This window comes from Oryctolagus cuniculus, chromosome 4 (genome assembly GCF_964237555.1).
Source record: "Oryctolagus cuniculus chromosome 4, mOryCun1.1, whole genome shotgun sequence".
NCBI lineage: Eukaryota > Metazoa > Chordata > Mammalia > Lagomorpha > Leporidae > Oryctolagus > Oryctolagus cuniculus.
In genome coordinates, this window is record NC_091435.1 from 46,445,972 (window position 1) to 46,465,432 (window position 19,461).

Genomic DNA, 19,461 nt, shown 5'->3' on the forward strand with positions numbered 1-19,461 from the left:
GAGCATATCTCTACCCCATGCATATCCATATATGTAGAAATAGATATGTAGATGTCCTGATATAAATGCTTGATGCATAAGAACCAAAAAGTATTAGCTATTATCATTTTGGGGAAGAATTTTTGAAACTATGATTTTCAGTTTTTTTGCATCATTGAATTATATTGTTCATTAATTTATTCATTCAATAAATGTTGAGAACCTTATGTGCTACACGACATGCTAGGCACTCAGAGAAATATAGCTGTGATCCATTTGACATAATGCTTTTACTCATAGATTTTGCAAAATGGGGCAGAGCATATTCTAAAAATTAGAAAAACAAATGCTAACTTGAAAAGTGAAATAAATGGGTTTGTAATGGTCCTGATTATCAGCCAAATCCGTTACAAGAGATTTTCTTGTTCTTAAAATTATATTTAAGATATGAAGGCATGGTTATTCTGGGTAATAGACAGGTGAAGAGTGGGAGCTAAAAGCATTCGAAGCAGAGGGGAGAGCAGAAATGAAAAGCTAGAGGCAATAAAGAGAATTTTGTTTGACAAAATAATAAAGCCATTGTTATTTGGGCAGAAGTAGCAAAGGTATTCTGCAACTGATGAGGTTATACAGTAGTTAAGGAGCAGATTGTGTATAGTCTGGAAAGCCAGGTTAGAGATGCATTGCTTTACTCTAAGAGCCTGGGGAGGTCAAGGAATGATAGGAGTAACATGAACACATGTACATAAAACAAGGTTATTCTGGAGTTAAATAACAAGGGTTGGGGAAAGGCATCTTAGAAGGGCTGTAGTGTCAATGATGAGGAGACAGCAGTTATTTAAGCGTTGTGGTGTCTTGATGGTACCTTAAAGGGAGGAAAATGGATAGAGCAAAAAAAAAAAAAAAAAAACTTGAGAATATATACTGAAATGAATTTTGTAAGGGTCAGGTGTTTAGCCTAAAGATCAAGATGTTGGCATTCTGCAATAGAGTGTCTGGGTTTGTACTGATAGTTTAAGTAAATGAGTTCCTACCACTCATGTGTGAGACCTGGATTATGTTTCTGCCTCCTGGCTTCCACTCTACCCATCCCTATTCATTGTGGGCATTTGGGAAGCGACCCAATGAATTGGGAGCTCTTTTACTGTCTCCATCGCTCTATCTCTTTACCTTTCAGATAAATACATACAAATTAAAAAAGAGTTTAAAGAATTCATAGAATGTTGAATGTGAAATGTGACAAATAGACAAGCTCAAGGTTTCTGGATGGACCAACTGAGAGATTGGGGTGCCATTTAGAAAAATAGGAAACAACAAAGGGGCAGGTGATGCTGGGAAGTCTAGAACAACAGAAAATAATATATTTGCTTTGAACTGTAATTGGTTAATGTTGTTAATATCAAATAGGCAGCAGGATATATGGTTAAGAATTAGGAAAGCCTTGTCTATGGAATATAGCTACACTGTTGTCACATATTCCAAAATTGCCAGTTAAAGTCCAATGGAAGGAACTATATATCCCTAGAGTATGATGAGGAGGCTGAGGAAAAATCTTAAGGAAGTCATAGACAGAAAAGAAGACAAGAAAAGGACACTAAGAAGGAATATCTAGAAAAAAAGTAAAAATACTGGAGACTACTTGACATGAAATTTAGGAAAGTGAGAATTCCAAACAAGATGAAACATCCAAAAATTGAAATTCTTTCAAAAAGTTATATAAGGTTAGAACAAACAGATTTTGATTGAATTTTGGAGCAAAGAAGACAATCATATTGATGAAAACAATTTCAATGGATTTATAGAAGTTCAAACCAGATTGGAAGGGACTGGAAATAAAAATGTGATGAAGAATTAAAAAAAATGAGCAGGCCGGCGCCGTGGCTCAATAGGCTAATCCTCCACCTTGCGGCGCCGGCACACCGGGTTCTAGTCCCGGTCGGGGCGCCGGATTCTATCCCGGTTGCCCCTCTTCCAGGCCAGCTCTCTGCTATGGCCAGGGAGTGCAGTGGAGGATGGCCCAGGTGCTTGGGCCCTGCACCCCATGGGAGACCAGGAAAAGCACCTGGCTCCTGGCTCCTGCCATCGGATCAGTGCGGTGCGCCGGCTGCAGCGGCGGCCATTGGAGGGTGAACCAACGGCAAAGGAAGACCTTTCTCTCTCTGTCTCTCTCTCACTGTCCACTCTGCCTGTCAAAAAAAAAAAAAAATGAGCAATCATTGCATTACATAAGTTTAGAAGGAGGAGAGATAACTAGCAGGACTATTAGGTGAAGGAGAGAAGCATTTTTAAAATTTTTTTAGTATGGAACAATATGAAAATTCTATTTAAAATTTATTTTTATTTCTTGGAGAAAGAGACAGGGAGGGATGGAGGGAGGAAGAATGAATCCTATTTTCTGGTTCACCCAGAGGTACTTATTTACAGCACAACACTCATAGAAGTTAGTAAATTAGAATCTGGAGAATAAATGAGAAGATTGGCCTTGCAAAGGATGAAGGGCACTTTTTCCTTTGTATGAGAGGGAACAGTGAATATGGCTCTATGTGGAATTATGCCTTTGGTGGTGAAAACGGGAGGACATCCCTCATATTAGCTTCAAAAGGTATGAGGAGAGTTGGAGAGTTTTAGGTTCAAAAGTTATAGAAAGTTTGATATTTTAGTCATTTTGGAGAATGGTGTAGAAAGTAGTTTGCATAGACTTCCGAAGTTTAAATGAAGACTTTCAATTTTTGGATGTCAACCCTTCTAATAGATATTCCCCACATAGGTTATCTACCTAATGGACAGTGAATTCACTGAGAGTTAGGCATTTTGCATATGTCTATGAATTAGGAAAGTTTAGGAATGGAGAGTAGTGGATAAGAGGATACAATAAATCATACATAGATGGGAAGATTATATGGGAAGGTTATAAATGTATATGAATGTAGTATAAATAAATTTATACAGGATGGATAGGTAGGTAGCTAGATGAGTACACATGTATAAAAATATGTAATATGTAGGCAAGTAAAAGGGGTGATGGTTTGATGGACTTAACAGTATTTTTTTTTTAAACAGTATAATTGCAGTAGCAGAGTGACATATCTAGAATTTCAGGAGATTGTGGTGAGACAGAAAAATTTGTGAAACATTTTAATGTGATTGCCTGGCTTATTTTGTGGTTATAGAAGTGTGTGGTTAAAATGAAGTGGAGGAAAATACCATCGGAGATGGAGAATTTGAGATGTAAAATTTGAAATGTAGAGTTGAAAGATAATAATACAGCTTGGCCAGAAGGGAAAGTGTGATCTGGGTGCCAAGTTTATTAGTGAATCAAGAAAAGTGACCAAGAGACGGGTAGAGAGTATGGAGGTTTTGGAGAGTTGAAGAACTGAAATGACATAAACCACAAATGAAAAGGGTTAATGGTCTGAGAGCAGAATTAGGGACTAAGGAGGACATAGATCCAATTCTATATCATTATGTGTAGTACGTGGGGCAATGTGTGGCCTTTACTTGAAAGAAATGCCAGGAATATGTTGTCCTCAAAAGAGAGCAAGTTTACATTTAAGTAAGAAATGTAGTGAGTGTTCAGTGAAATAATAACAAGTTAGAGGAGATTGTTAATTAAGGAATATATGCACTGAACCACACTTAAACTTTTGAATAAGGTGGTGGTCAAAATATTTTTCAGTGGGGAAGAAATATACAGTATCATCAAGAAAACAGTTTGTGAGAGTATAGAACATGGTGAGAGCTTATTTTTGGTTTTGGCCAAAGAAAATATGGACATAAAATGATTACTGTAAGTCTTCCCAATTCCCTGGGAAAGAAAGAACTTCTCGGCTCCTCAGTTGTGAAATGAAATGTGATATTCATCGTGTGTGGTAGTCTTTTTTTTAATTTCTAGAAAAGTTTTTATTATTTATTTATTTGAAAGAGTTACACAGAGAGAAGGAGAGGCAGAGAGAGAGAGAGAGAGGGAGAGAGGTGTTCCATCTGCTGGAACACTCCCCAAGTGGCCACAACGACCAGAGCTGTGCTGATTCGAATCCAGGAGCCAGGAGCTTCCTCGGGGTCTTCCATGTGGGTGCAGGGCTCCAAGGACTTGGGCCATCTTATACTGCTTTCCCAGGCCATAGCAGAGAGCTGGATTGGAAGTGGAGCAGCTGGGACTTGAACCGGCCTCACATATGGGATGCCAGCACTGAGGTGATGGCTTTACCCACTAAGCCACAGCACCAGCCCTGTGGTAGTCTTTTTGTGCCTCACTTAATTTTTGTATGCACAGTGTTTTCAAAATTTTTTGAATTATATTGAATTATATTTTGTTTACTCAATTTTATTGAGGTAAATACACATACAAAACTAATTCCCTTTAAGCATAGTTTGATAATCTTTCAAAAGTGTTACTTTTTTTTTTTGAAAGGCAGAGTTACGGTTTGGGGGGTTGAGAAGAGAGAGAGACAGAGAGGGAGAGAGAGATTCTTCCATTTGCTGGTTCACTCCATAAAAGGCCACAACAACTATGGCTGGGCCAGGCCACTCCAAGCAGGAACTCCCATGTTGGTGGCAGGAATTCAAGTACTCTAGCCATCATCTGCCACATTTCCAGGTGCACTGGCAGGAAACTGGATCACCAATGGAGTAGGTGGGACTTGAACTAACACTCTATGGGCATCCCAAGTGGAGGCTTAACCCAGCATACCATAATGCCTGCCCAAGTAAATTTTGACAATAAATTTTGATAAATCTAACTATCATGACAGTCAAGTTTTTGAACATGACTATCATTTAGAAAAATTACCTTGTGTCCTTTTGTGCCACTCACTTTCGTTCTAGTCAACTTTTGACCTAATTTTCTTACAACAAGCTGCTTTTGCCTTTCCTAGAATTTCATATAAATGGGACTGTAGATATGTACTCCATTTATGTCCTGATCGTTTGGCTTAGAGTAGCATCTTTGTGATTCATCCATGGCCTTGCACACTCAATAGTTCTAATGGATGAGTAGCATTCCATTGAATGGGTATATCAAAATTCATTTAATTCACTGTTGGATGTAAATTTGGATTGTGTTCAGTGTGGGATAATTATAAATAATGGTGTTACAAAATTTGTGTATAATTTCTCATGTAGGCATATGTTTTATTTTTCTTTGGTATTTCTAGCACATGTAACAGTTTACATACATTTACTTTTATAATAAAATACCAAGCTATTTTCCAAAATGGATGTGCTATTTTGCTCTACTACTCCAGAACTATTTGAAAGTTCAATTTTACCCAGATAATCATCAACATTTTGTGATTTTAAAATTTAACTATATTAGTTGAAAATTTTCTCATGATTTTAATTTACATTTGTAACATAATGTTATTTATAATTTAATTTACATTTATAAGATAATGTTATTGAGAATCTTTTCACATTTATTGACTTTTTATTTACCTTTTATGAAATTTTTGTTAAGTCTTTTGCCTAGTTTTGATTTTTTATTAAGTTGTTTTTGTTCTTTATATATTCTGTATACATTTGTATATTTATATGTCTATATACATTTGTATATTTATATGTATATATATATGCTTAAGTACATACACACAAATACACACACACATAACATTTTCTCCTAGCTATTTTTCATTTTGTTTATGGTGTATTTTGAAGAGTATTTTGAAGAGTATTATTTTTCTATTTTCATTAATTCTAATTTTTTAGGTTTTATGATGTGTCATTATCTTTCCTGAGACATCTTTGCTTATCAAACATGATGATTTTCTCATTTTCTTTCTTCTAAAACTTTGTAATAATATTATACTTAATTCTATTCATTGCAAGTTAGGTTTTGAAGTTTACATGAAATAAGGGTTACAATTCAATATTTCCATAGTGATTTCCAGTTGTTCAAAATCATTTTTGAAAATACTACCTTTCCCTCATTTAATTACCTTAGCACCTTTAAAAAAATCAATAATCTGATGTTCATGGTTAGTTTAAAACTCTTTCTTCTCTGCCATTATTCTAGACACACTTTCAGATAATCTAATTCTTCTAACATTTTCTTTTTCAAAATTGATTTAGCTATTTTAAATCCTTAGCATTTTCATGTTAATAAAATCAACTTGTCAACTTTTACAAAGAAAAGTATACTGCAATTTTAATTAGGATTGAGTTGAATCTTCAATAATTGGGGAGAACTGACATCTTAAAATATTGAGTCTACGAATTCACAATTCTATTTATTTTTGTTTAGTTTTGTCTCAGAAATTATTTCTAGTTTTTAAAATATGCTCTAAAGGTATTTTGCCAAGTACATTCTTAAGTGTTTCACATTTTTATTATATAAAATAGAAGCATCTTAAAATTTTATTTTATTATTGTTTCTTAGGTAACTAATTTTAGTTGATGGTTTTATAAGGTGTATTTTTTTAACACCTCCTGTATGCAGTCACCTGCTTCATCTTGGAGTAAGCATAGTGAGTAAAATCACGGGCCTTTCTGTCCTTCTAGAATTTATACTCTAGTGGAGGAGAATGAAACTGATAAAAAAGGCACACAGTAAGTGCAATGAAAGAGGGATAGCTTGTTGTTTAAGATTTACCATTAGGCCGTCGCTGTGGCTCACCAGGCTAATCCTCCGCCTTGCGGCGCCGGCACACCGGGTTCTAGTCCCGGGTGGGGCGCCGGATTCTGTCCCGGTTGCCCCTCTTCCAGGCCAGCTCTCTGCTGTGGCCCGGGAGTGCAGAGGAGGATGGCCCAAGTGCTTGGGCCCTGCACCCGCGTGGGAGACCAGGATAAGTACCTGGCTCCTGCCAAAGGAAGACCTTTCTCTTTGTCTCTCTCTCTCACTGTCCACTCTGCCTGTTAAAAAAAAAAAAAAAAAAAGAAAAAGAAAAGAAAAAGATTTACCATTAACTAATTTCATCTTGTGAGGATGGTAGTGAAGGCTTTTTTGTGAGCTGATAAAGGACTTGAAGGTTGACATATGGACAGAAATTGACTAGATGAGAAAGGGAGGAAAGCGCATCCCCAAGAAAAGAAAGAACATGAGCAAAGATCTTGTGCTGAGTAAACCCAGTGAGGATGTGTTCTAGTAAGAAATGATTATAATAGATAAGAGAGAGCAAAGAGCAGCATGATGTTAAATTTGATCTCAGAGACACCTTGGTGGCTAGATCATGATCTTGGCACCACATCTGCCTTTATTATGAATTGTTTTAAGCAAAAGCATAGCACTTTTACAATTACATTTTAAATATTGATATGGCTTTCTTGTGAAAAGTAGATTGGGTGCAGCCATAGTAGAATTAGGAACAATAGTTAAATGAATATTGCAATAGTCCAATATGGTGGCTTGGAATAGAATGGTGAAAAGTGGATGAACTCTGGACAAAAATCAGAGAAAAATAATGAAGAGTTAGTGGTACATTAGATATGGCAAGGAAGGAAAAGGAAGGAATTGAGAATAGTAGCAATGCATCAAATATACAGCACTGCCACTTTTAAGAGAAGATGTAAGATGTGAATTGGTGATAAATATTTTGGAAGTCAGAGAGCGATCTATGTGATAAACTTTTATGGCCTAAATGAGTCCCACTGTGAAATGAAATATTAGGTGACAGTAAGATGATCTTAGTAGTTGAAAGAGGACAGGACTACGTTCAATTTTTTTTGTTTTTCTTTTCCTAACTTATATACATTTTTTTTTAATCTTTTATTTAATGAATATAAATTTCCAAAGTACGACTCATGTGTTACAATGGCTTCCCCCCCCATACCGTCCCTCCCACCCACAACCCTCCCCTTTCCCACTCCCTCTCCCCTTCCATTCACATCAAGATTCATTTTCGATTATCTTAATATACAGAAGATCAGCTTAGTATACCTTAAGTAAGTATTTCAACAGTTTGCTCCCACACAGAAACATAAAGTGAAAAATAATAGATGATTTTTTTTAAATGATGATGAAATCAGATCAGACCTATTGTCATGTTTAATCCCAGTGAGAGTCAAGTTGGGAATTGATAATTTCTTTCTTTTTTTTTTTTTTTTTTTTTTTTTACAGAAGATCAGTTTAGTGTACATTAAGTAAAGATTTCAGTCGTTTGCACCCCCATAGAAACACAAAGTGAAATATACTGTTTGAGTACTCGTTATAGCATTAAGCCTCAGTGTACAGCACGTTAAGGACAGAGATCCTACATGAGGAGTAAGTGCACAGTGACTCCTGTTGTTGACTTTACCAATTGACACTCCTGTTTATGGCATCAGTAATCTCCCTATGCACCAGTTATGAGTTTCCAAGGCTATGGAAGCCCCTTGAGTTCTCCGACTCTTATCTTGTTTAGACACGGTCATAGTCAAAGTGGAGGTTCTCTCCTCCCTTCATTGGAGAAACCCTTCAAGATATTGGCACAGGCAAAGAATTTCTGGAAAAGACCCGGGAGGCACAGACAGTCAAAGCCAAAATCAACTATTGGGATTGCATCAAATTGAGAAGTTTCTGTACTGCAAAAGAAACAGTCAGGAGAGTGAAGAGACAACCGACAGAATGGGAAAAAAATATTTGCAAACTATGCAACACATAAAGGGTTAATAACCAGAATCTACAAAGAGATCAAGAAACTCCACAAAAACAAAACCAACAACCCACTTAAGAGATGGGCCAAGGACTTCAATAGACATTTTTATATACATTTTATCTGTGTCAAGACTATTCTGTTTATCTTTTCCCCCAGTTTCAAATTTTGCCAATTTTTCTACATTGACTTTTATATTTTGTTATATTTGTGATAGCATACTTATGATGCTATGCTTGCAACATTATTCATCTTGTATTTTATTGAGTTCTATAAAACTAATAGAATAATAATAGGAGGAATGGCAGAAATTAATTTGTTAACATGTTAATAATTCCTCACACGATACTGCAAAATTGACAAATCAGAGGGGTATGTTGAACAAGCCTCTGGGTGGACATATTGACTTTGTAGATCACTACAAAGATAAAATATGAAAGACTTTACCTTAATTTAATAGGTTAGAAAATGAAAATTGAAAACGAAGTAGAAGAGGTAGTATCTATATTTATAAAATATTAAAATTTTCTGTATATATGATTAATATAGAAAACTGATTTATTATTATTATTAGGGTTTCTAGCTAATTATTTCCTATCTATTTTGCAAAATGATACTATTTTTGTGGCATCTCAATTGCAAATAGTAAGAATGTCATTACTAAAAGAGAAAAGCAAGGAATGGCCTGAAAATATATAAATTAGCCATTCCCCTTTCAGATGCCATGTGTTATTTTATTTATTCATAAAGCAATCCTTAATCTGGGAGCTGAGCCAGTAAATTGATTTCATTTTCATTACTTATAACAGCTTTTTGGATAAAACCCATTGTTATAACTTAGTAAAATTGGGTAGCTGTTTCCTGACAACCTACAGGAAAAAAATATGATTTCCTATAATAAAACACTGAACTACATCCAACTCAGAGAAATATGCTGAATTCATAAACAGAAAATTAAATGCTCTAATGTAGAATGAATATGGATATTATGGCCGCTGGAATTGTTCTTAAATTTGAGCTGCTATTAGTTATGCAAAATGTCCAAGGAAGATGAATAGCCTATTGTTGAACCCATTGAACAAAAAGCCTTGATTTCTAACAGTGATTTTAATCAGGAATCATTATATGACTTGTAACAAGATACTTAAAAATTCCAGGCTTCTGTTTCATCATCTGTGAACTAGGAAGAAAAATATACTTTCTCTCTATCCTTCAACTTCTAAAGTTGTAAAGAATAATAATGCTACAGTATTCAACTAAAATATGTGAAAAACTTAGTTATTAAAAATTTTAAATCCCATGCTAGTTTGACAAATTAATAATGACATAAATTAGGCATAAATAGATATAAGGCGTGTATACTAAAATACATACCTGGTAGTTCCAATGCCACTCTTTCCAAGCTGCTAGCGTTGTTGTTAAGGATAGATACTGTGCAGCAATATCTTTGTAAGTGATGAGAATCATAGGTATTGTTACTGGTCATGGAGGGGAGCACAGTTGCAGGAGCAAGTTCTGTGGGTTCATTTTCTCAGCTTAGTATAGAAATAAAGAGCCAGGAAACAATTTGCAAAATTCTTACTATGTGTAGGCAAGGAAATGGACACCAGTCAGCTGGTGTTGAATAAAACTGATTCTTCCGGAAAGTGCTGGAGACTAAAGTGGGTCTCCCTGCTTCTTCCTTAAAGACAGGAACACTCAGGGTGCTAACTGAACTTGAACTGCCATCTTAATTACTGTCAAAAAAACAAGAATAGAAAAGAGAATGGAAAACCAGACTCTCTGTGAGAAACCTTATGCTAGTGTGTTTTCTTTGGGGAAGAATCACAAAGCTTTGTGCAGAAAGGAAAATGAACTAAGGAGCCTGGCTTTTACTTTTAGGCATAAAACAGACCCAGATAAGTAAACTATGGCGCATAAACTACAGAGTACATACAATGGAAATGAAATAACGATAAAAATAGAAAATGTTTTTACATAATAGAAACCGCAGTATGAAGCACATAATGAATATAATATTTGAGAGTTGAAAAGTAAGGTTTATCCTTGGGTAAAACAAATAGATTACAAATTAGTAGCAAGTGGTAAATGATACAGAAAATTTGGGTGAGAAATCCACTTATGCTGGTATAATAGAAAGTTACAAGAAATTCTGTTATCTGAGTTTGGCCTAGAAGGTCAAATTACTTCAGTCAGGATTTAACAAATATTCGCTGAAAACTAACTACCTGGTAGTGATGAGACTGGTAGCCTCACTGTTAAAAAGAGAGGTTGCAATGAATGGTTGTTTTTACTTTGAACCATCCAATACATGCTGTAATTCTATGGGTAAAGAGCTGAGCTTTGTCAGTTTGGCAGGAACAGAAGAAAGTTGTCCAGGAAGAACAATGGTCTCCAAAGGTGCCCAAGTGCTAATCTCCTGAACTCATGAATATACTGTATTATTGTACATAGAAAGGAGACTGTACAGATGTGATTAAATTAAGAGTTTTTAGATGAGGAGATTATCCTGGATTATTCCAGCGGACCAAATCGAATTACATGGGTGCTTAAAATTGGAGAACTCTTTCTAGTCTGGGAGGAAAAATGGTTGTATGATCATGAAACAATGGTGGGAAGATACAACCTTGCCAGCTTAGAAGTTGGCAGAAGAAGAGCACTATCCAGGACAGTGTAAACAATCCAGAAGCTAGCAAAGGAACCCTGTGCTGAAGGCACACTGATTTTATTCTGGTGAGGCCTTTATTGGACTTCCAACTTATAGGACTGTAAGAACATACATTTGTGTTATTCTATGACATTAAATCTGCAGCAGTTTGTTATACTGGAAATCTGAGGGGCTTGAAATTGTGGAAAAATGTAATTAAATATGTTTCATTTTGATGAGAAAACATTTTTGAATCTATGCAGTTTTTTTAATAATATGCATTTACCACAAGTGTTTTGAAGACACCATGATGCATTGATTTCAAAGTTCTTTCTTTCTTTTTTTTTTTTTTTGCAACAAAATCAACTTGTCTTTTAATTCATTTTTCCATGGTCTTTATGAAGCCCCTCATAGGAAACAGAAGTATTGTTGTAAACATTACCATATGGCAAGAGATACAAAGGGAGGAAAATACAGGGTGTTTTGATGAAAAGAAGTAAATTATCAAAAATTTGACTGAGTTATAAGATGTGCATGGAAAACTAACAGAAGGTGAATAAGAATAGGTAGGTTTAGGTTGCTGAAGTCCTTGAAATTTAGGCTAGAGTTTTATTTTTATAATAATAAATGTTGCTAAATAGTGTATCAGTTGTATTAAAGACAATATAGAGGGCAAAGCACTTAATATAATTAATTTTTGCATTTTCATAAATTACTAAATCACAAAATTTGAAGTCTAAATATAAAGCCTTATAAAATAAATAATATTGTGCCTATTTAAATAACTGTATTCTGATTATTTCTCGAAAGCTGAAAAATTCTCTGTATAGTTTAAAGATGAGATTAACTTCAGGAAACTCATTTTGACCATATGCTTACATAACCTACATGATTATTTAAATGTCAACAATAACAATGAAATATAAGTCCATTAATTAATAGTCTTTAGTTCATGAAGTTCTAGTTGGTATACAGAATATTATAGAAATTTTCATTTAATTAAAAATAAAATGATCTTATAGGGAAAACTTTAGGAACAAAGATAGTTTTTCAGGAAAATTGATGAAGAATAGGTTGTGCTGCTACTAAGATGGAAAAAAGAATGATCAGATAAAGTCAGTTTTTTAGGAGAAAAATAGGTGCATTAGGATTGCTAAACTCCAAAATTAGAGTTAATGAAACCCTCAAATCATGCTGTTGTATTAGTGAAAAAGAACATACCAGGGGATTCCAATTCAATCCCATCAAAGTGGCATGTACCAATGCCAGCTCACTAGTCCCAGTGATCAATTTCTGTTCACAATTGATCATAATGATAGGACTAAGAGTCAAAGGGATCACATAAACAAGACTAGTGTCTGCAAATACTAGCTGATAGAATAAAAAAAGGGAGAGAACGATCCAACATGGGAAGTGAGATACACAGCAGACCCATAGAATGGCAGATGTCCTACACAGCACTCTAGCCTCAGAATCAGCCCTTAAGGCATGCGGATCTGGCTGAAAAGCCCATGAGAGTATTTCAGGCATGGAAAGCCAAGACACTCTGGAAAAAAAAAAAAAAAAAAAAAACAAAACACCTAAATGAAAGATCTCCGCGATTGAGATCCCAGTGGAAAGAATGGGTCATCAAAGAAGGAGGTACCTTTCTCTGAAGGGAGGAGAGAACTTCCACTTTGACCATGGCCTTGTCTAAATATGATCAGAGTCGGTGTGAACTCAGGGGGCTTCCATAGCCTTGGCAGATCATGACAAGCGCCTAGGCTGATTACTGATGCCATAAACAAGAGTGTCAATTTGTTAAGTCAACAACAGGATTCACTGTGCACTTACTCCTCATGTAGGATCTCTGTCCTTAGTGTGCTATACATTGAGATTCAATGCAATAACTAGTACTCAAACAGTATTTTTCACTTTATGTTTCTGTGTGGGAGCAAACTGTTGAAATCTTTACTTAATGTATGCTAAACTGATCTTCTGTATACAAAGAGAATTGAAAATGAATCTTGATGTGAATGGAAGGGGAGAGGGAGTGGATAAGGGGAGGGTTGCGGGTGGGAGGGGAGTTATGGGGGGGAAGCCATTGTAATCCATAAGCTGTACTTTGGATATTTATATTCATTAAATAAAAGTTAAAAAATAAATTAATTAATAAAAAAAACTCATAGGAAAAGCTTCAGTAGGAAGTTGTAATCTTAAGAAGTGTCTACTCGGTCCAATTTTACAGCTGCATATGTCTAAATAGACTTTTCTTAAAAAGAAGGAAAAAAGATGAGGACAAAAAGAAAAGCAGTAGAGGAATAGTAAAGGAGGAAAGCAGAAAACGAAGTATGTCTAAGGAAGCCACTACTTTCAGAAGTGTAAAATCACTTGATACGCTTGGAATTATTTGTTAAGTGTCAGGTTACTCTTGTCCATGAAGAAAACGGGGTGGTGCAAGTTGCCTTTCTCTGCGTTGTGCAGAAAGATAATCCACTGCTTTGCCTGCCATTCTATGGGCCCCACATACTGTTACACAAGGCATGGTAACATTGAAAATAGAAACAAAGTGGGCTAAAGGGACAGTCCGTAAGCCTCTTCAACTCTATATCCTATTGGTTGACTGCTTAAAAGACATTCATTTTAAGCCTTCTTTAATTTTTAAATAAAATCTAAATAATATTATTTGACTTTAGATTCACCAGAACACAAAAACATTTAAATTATTCTCACAGTACTGGTGGTAAGGATATGGAGTAAAAGGAACCTTCATATGTTGGCAGTGCATAAACTGATGGAGTTTTGAGACAATTTGGTCCTGATTAGCTAAGTAGACTAGGGTCTTGCACTTAGGCGCAATATTGACTTAAAAAAAACTTGCATAAGTGCGCAGGAAAATATGTACAATGGTATTCAATGAAATGTTATTTATGGTAAAAATAAAGGCAGAAACAACCTATCGAACTAGGTAGTTTTATATCTAGCAGTCACAATGAATAAAGAAAATAAATAGAAAAATCTCAAGAGGAAAAAGGTAAACTTTTAAGAGTGAATATGATACCCACTACCTTAAATTTGAAGCACATAAAAATCATGTTGTATGTAGACACACAGGCATATATTACATATTTATATGTAAAAGTATGAAAACGTGAATGTAAAGGATACATTTCAACCCCAGAATGACTATTATATCCAGGATATCAGGGGGATGACACAAAATAAGATGTAAGTTTGCATAGAGATGAATTTTATTAAATCTTAGCTGATTTAAGTCTTCCCAGAATTATCTAGTGAAAATGTGATAACAAGTTTATTAAATTTGAGAAGTTGGTCTGAAGTATTGGTACATACTTTTGTGTATTTTGAGATAAAAGCCAATTTTAAAAATAAGGGAACACATTTAACTATTTTACCCACCATACTAATTATCTCATGCATAAGCTAGTCATGGTTTCTTTCTTTCTCTTCCTTCCTTCCTTCCTTCCTTCCTTCCTTCCTTCCTTCCTTCCTTCCTTCTTTCTGACAGGCAGAGTGGACAGTGAGAGAGAGAGACAGAGAGAAAGGTCTTCCTTTGCCATTGGTTCACCCTCCAATGGCCACTGCGGCTGGCGCGCTGCAGCTGGCGCACCACGCTGATCCAAAGGCAGGAGCCAGGTGCTTCTCCTGGTCTCCCATGGGGTGCAGGGCCCAAGCACCAGGGCCATCCTCCACCGCCCTCCTGGGCCACAGCAGAGAGCTGGCCTGGAAGAGGGGCAACCGGGAAAGAATCCGGCGCCCCGACCGGGACTAGAACCCAGTGTGCCGGCACTGCAAGGTGGAGGATTAGCCTAGTGAGCCGCGGCGCTGGCCCAGTCATGGTTTCAATTTGGATTGTTTTATTTGGTTCTGTTAATCCTCATTCAGGCTCTGATTCATATTTTATTTTAGTCCATTGGTCTGATATTCTTGCCTAGACTGTGTGCTCATAGCACATTATACCTCTCCATGTCCATCACGCTTTCGTTGAATTAATTACAAAGTTATTTTCTAATATCTATAGAAATATACTCTGCAATATTTCTGTTTTTTCTTTTAAAATCAAGTTGAATGCTCCAAAATACAATTTATTAAGCATAAGATTTTGAAAAATGAGGTCGCCCTTAAAAATGTAGCTTTATTCTGGAATGGCCAATTTGACTTATGGAGATAAATATGTACCATTGCCGAGAAAAAGAACAGCTTGTCATTAGAGATGATCTTAATAATTGACACCAAGGGATTGTAATGGGGTAGCATTGTGCTTTCATTTTTACTCTTGGTAGAAGAGCCTTGACCCTGAGCTTGCTTCATTAACATCTTTCATAATAAATCATCAGTCCATCACAGCCAGCCACTTAGAGAGCAATAATCATAATACTTAACTTTCAAAGAGATTTCCTATTTCCAGAACTGTGATCATCACTTTACATGAATTAGCTCATATACAATTTTAACAATTTGTGAGGAGGAAGATATTATTTACTTTTTCAGGTGCAGGAATGGAGGCTTAATAGAGCCAATGGAATATCAAAGAATACAAGGATGCTAGACAACTGATGAGATGATCGTAAATTGAATTATACACACAAAAAATTTCATTCTGAGTTTAGTCATTGTCCTAGCTAAAAAACTATGTTTTTGTTGGCTAAAAATTTTGAAAGAAGTTGGAAATGATGCTTGCTGGTGAAACGTGTAGCTATGGAGATGTGATAAGTATCAAGAAACACATGGAAATGTCCAGTGAAGGGAAGCTGCTTCTATTCTTTCCTGACACTATTGGAAGGCAAGTCCCATATACCTGATGCATTTCTTATCTTTGATTTATATGTATTGAGGTGCCTGTGCGAGAAACCAAATCCTAAGCAGCTATAGGTAAGAGAGCAAAATCAGAAGAAAATGAGTTGACCAGGGACTGTTCAGGATATGCGTGATGTGTGTACCATGTATTTTAGGAGAAGACACCCATGAAGACTACTGAGGAAATATGTGGGGCTGGTGGTTGGTAGAGTCAGCGTAGAGGTCCAGCGCAATGTCAGGAAAGTTAGATCACCAGATACCAATGAAAATGGTGCAAAGTCTCTTTCATTACTCTAGCAAACTAAGGATTTCAGATTAATGTAAATGTATTTCATTGGCTGAGGTAATTTGTAATTTCTCAGTATTCACATGCCATCCAGACAATTAATATTGTATATATATATATTAGATCAGAGCTATCTAAAAGAAACTTTTATCTGTCTCGGGCCCAGTTGGAAAAGTTTTACCTGAAAAGAAGGTTTTTTTTTCTTTAAACTTTAATTTCTATATGTCTGTTACATATTCAACCTTCTTTCTCTCTGTCTCAATCTTTCTTCCTTTTCTCTATTTATTGTCTTTTGAAAAGTATGACTTTATAGTCTACTAATTATACAGTTTCCCTTTTTCACTCTGTATTTCTCTGCTTACTTTTTTGCTCTTAACTTTTAAATTGGTATATTTTTTCTTTTTTTTAAAAGACTTATCTTGCCATTTCTTCCTCTTTCCACACTTCACCTTATTGCCTTTATTTTTTCCTTTAGATTGACAAAGATTCTTTGATCACACTAGAGTCAGATTCCTGAACCTTCTCTTAAACCATTGTATACTCTATTATAAAATAAAATTTTAGCAGGAACCCAGACAAGTCAGTCTTGCAAGAATCCCCACCAACCCTCAGTATCTGAGCACCTTCTATAACTGATGCAGTTCCTCATTCTCCACCACATAGCTGATAGTGTTTGATTACCCTACCCTGCCTTCAACAAGAACCCTGTTAGTTGTTTAAGCCAGAATATTCCCTTGCCCTTGATATTTTCTCTTAGAAGTGTTTCATTCATTGATCCTCACCCTGATGGCTACAAATGCCACGTGTCCACTGTACTTGGAGTTGTGTCCAATCCCACACCCATCACCATGCTTCCTCTGGATAAAGTCAGCCCTCATCATGCGACCAAGCGTCACGAATAATTATTCTTTAACAAGAACCACCATTTGCCCTTCCCCATTCTGCTTTCTTCCCCTGAGCTTGTGCACAAAGTCAACTGCAAGAGGTCAGACGAAGGAGAGAGAGACCAACGAGCTCACATCACTGCTTCCCTCTCTCACAATAACTCTGATGCTTGGCCAAAAGTAAGAGTCCCTGCTGAAGCTGCTTTCTCCACAGAACTCTCTTTTTCACTTCTAGAAACTTCTCCATTTCCTTTGCGTTAGAACTACGAATGAGAAAAGCTCAGCTATTTATAGTCCTGGACTCTGGAGATACCTTTTGTAATTTATTTATATTCTGCACACGTTTTGGTAACTAGTTCATTTATTAAATCCTCTTCCAATGATCCCAGTTTGCGTAGGTCATCTATTTCCTGTTGGGATCCTGACCAAACTGTTTCCTTTGCTTTATTTCATACTTGACTGATTTAGTGTGCCCTAGCTACTCAATTATTGTGTGATTATTTCTCTATTTGATTTTTATCTCACTAGGGAGCTTGTAGAGTAAAAATACTCATGATGGCGAGTCTAAGTGTTCTAGTATTAGCCATGCCATGGACTCACAAGTAGAACACTCATTTTCTCAGATCCCATTGTTTTTATCTAAAATATGAGGGGATTTATAGACAATGATTGCTAAGACAGTCTGGCTTCAAGACTCTATAATGCTATAAAGTAAGAAATACATATGGTCCTTTAATCTCATTGATGTCTATATTTTTGCATTATATCTGAACATTTTAAAAGGATGAAAAGAAACTTGAATAATATCAAAATATAAAAATGCCAATTTTATTTGAAAACACAGTATAAATGCCTAGCCTGATGACATAACTTGGATTCTGAATTTTAAACAATAAAATTCTATACTGAACAAAAAGCAAAAAAAAAAAAAAAGCAAGATAGTCATTTATTTAATGCACATGGCTATATGCACTTTGAACTTTTAGGATTCAATGAATATGATTTGCTTACATTTTCAGTTGTGGGATATGGGAAAAGCAGATGCTTTAAATGTTATCTATAAAAGGCTTAGCTGGCAACTGAACTTTTCCATTTCATTCTCCTCTTATCTCTTTAGAAGTGAAGAGATAATTTTTTGGAATATATAACTTTCTAAAATAGGGGAAAGACACTGAACATGCAGTGTCATAACTCAGGGATACTTTGCTCATCCTTTAGCTAAAGGATATAATATTGATTGATTTCAAGATAGCACTTTTAACCATTCCATTGTACTTGATATTAAAATAGCAAACCATAATATTTACTAGTACTTCCAGATAGCATTGTGCATTTTTCTTTAGCTGGGAATTGTTTCCTTTTAATGAAGTCATGCAGATACACCTGTGTTATTAAAATTCTTTATTCTTCAGTCTCTTGAAAGGAAAAAAATATCTGATATTCAATACTAAGTTCCACATTTGAGGCAGACCCATGCCACCATACGATTGGCCACAGAATTCAGCTTCTGTCACGGAATTTACCCTCTGGAGACACCGTGTAGCAGCACTCTCATGCTGCTGACCGAGAGGTGAGGGGGAGCATTGCATTTGCTTTGCTTCGGCTCTGGCTTAGGAAAATTGCTCAGGCAATTGCTTTCTGTAGCATGTAATGATATTAGTTCCTATGCCACTGCTAACAGCTTCCCACCCGCAAATAGCCCACAAAGCAGATGGAAGAAAGAAAAATCACTTTTACTAATCATATTGAGCGTGGTATCAATAAGAATGGTAGCTTTTCGATCCTTCCTTCTTGGACTCTGTGTAAGTTTGAGAGGGCCAGAGTGGAAATCATTTACTCAGTTTCGTGCCAGGTATTATCCAGCATTGTGCAAACATTTTTTCTAATGATAATTAAGTTTCAGAGAGAAATAAAATAAAAAGTTCAGAAAATCAATTCTCATTACATTTAATTTGCAAGATGTGTGAATGGGTATAAATGTTATATACATATATATATGTATACATATGTATATAAATTTTAAATATTTATTTATTTGAAAGACAGAGTGACAGAGACAGGGAGAAACAGAGAAAGTGATCTTCCATCTGCTGGTTCACTCCCCAAATGGCCCCAATAGCCAGGTTAGGTCAGGCTAAACCCAGGAGCCTAGAACTCCACCTGGGTCTCTCATGTGGATGGTAGGAGCCCAAATACTTAGGCCATCTTCTGCTATCTTCCCAAACAGTATGGGCAGGGAGCTGGATTGGAAGCTGAGCAGTCAGGACTCGAACTGGTGCCTTTAACCTACTGCTCCACAATGCC

At 35.9% G+C, this 19,461-nt stretch overlaps 1 protein-coding gene across 6 annotated transcripts in view; it reads left to right on the top strand.

Annotated features, from left to right (window-relative positions):
- Window positions 1-19,461, top strand: part of CSNK2A2IP (casein kinase 2 subunit alpha' interacting protein) — a 149,734-nt gene that overhangs the window by 57,949 nt on the left and 72,324 nt on the right. Inside the window, exon 2 of one of the 6 annotated variants that reach the window (XM_051819172.2) lies at window positions 18,570-18,727. The exons of the other annotated variants lie outside the window; for them this stretch is intronic. The gene's annotated coding sequence lies outside the window, so the exon portion shown is untranslated. The remainder of the gene's footprint in view (window positions 1-18,569; window positions 18,728-19,461) is intronic. 6 annotated transcript variants of the gene reach the window in all.